Genomic DNA, 506 nt, shown 5'->3' on the forward strand with positions numbered 1-506 from the left:
ACAGAAGTCGCCGCGCTTAGTAAATAAATATTCAATAAACTTTTGTATCTGCACCTTTGTTGTGGTTGTCTGCTTAGACCCTTGCTGTCTGTGTCGCCCCTAGACGTTTCTCTCGTTTATCAAGAATCTGGGGGCCAAGGCTCAGCCCCCGCCTCTCTGCTCGGCCTCCAAGGCAGCTCAGAAGAAAGCCCTCATGTTCCTCAGGCCTCCTCATCTTCCTTGGGCTTCCTCGGGTCGCCCCGGTGAACTTTATTCCCACTTTAGCAGATGACAGGCGAAGGCCCGGGAGGTGGAGCTAGAGGACAGCCAGGGCTCTGGCTGCGGGACGGCTGTCGTCCCCTCCTGCTCTGCAGCATCGGCGGGCGCTGGGCGGGAGGGGACCCGTCTGTCCCTGTTCAGCGCCTCCTCCCTCGCCGCCGCCTCGCGTCCCCGCGTCCTCCGCTCCGCCTCCCTCTGCGCGCAGCCTGCGACGGCTCCGGGCGGGCTCGGGCGCGGGGAGCGGGCTG

The sequence above is a fragment of the Heterocephalus glaber genome, unplaced genomic scaffold (assembly GCF_053883595.1).
Source record: "Heterocephalus glaber isolate CG9 unplaced genomic scaffold, H.glaber_assembly_v1.0 deba00000621, whole genome shotgun sequence".
In the NCBI taxonomy this organism is placed as follows: Eukaryota; Metazoa; Chordata; class Mammalia; order Rodentia; family Bathyergidae; genus Heterocephalus; species Heterocephalus glaber.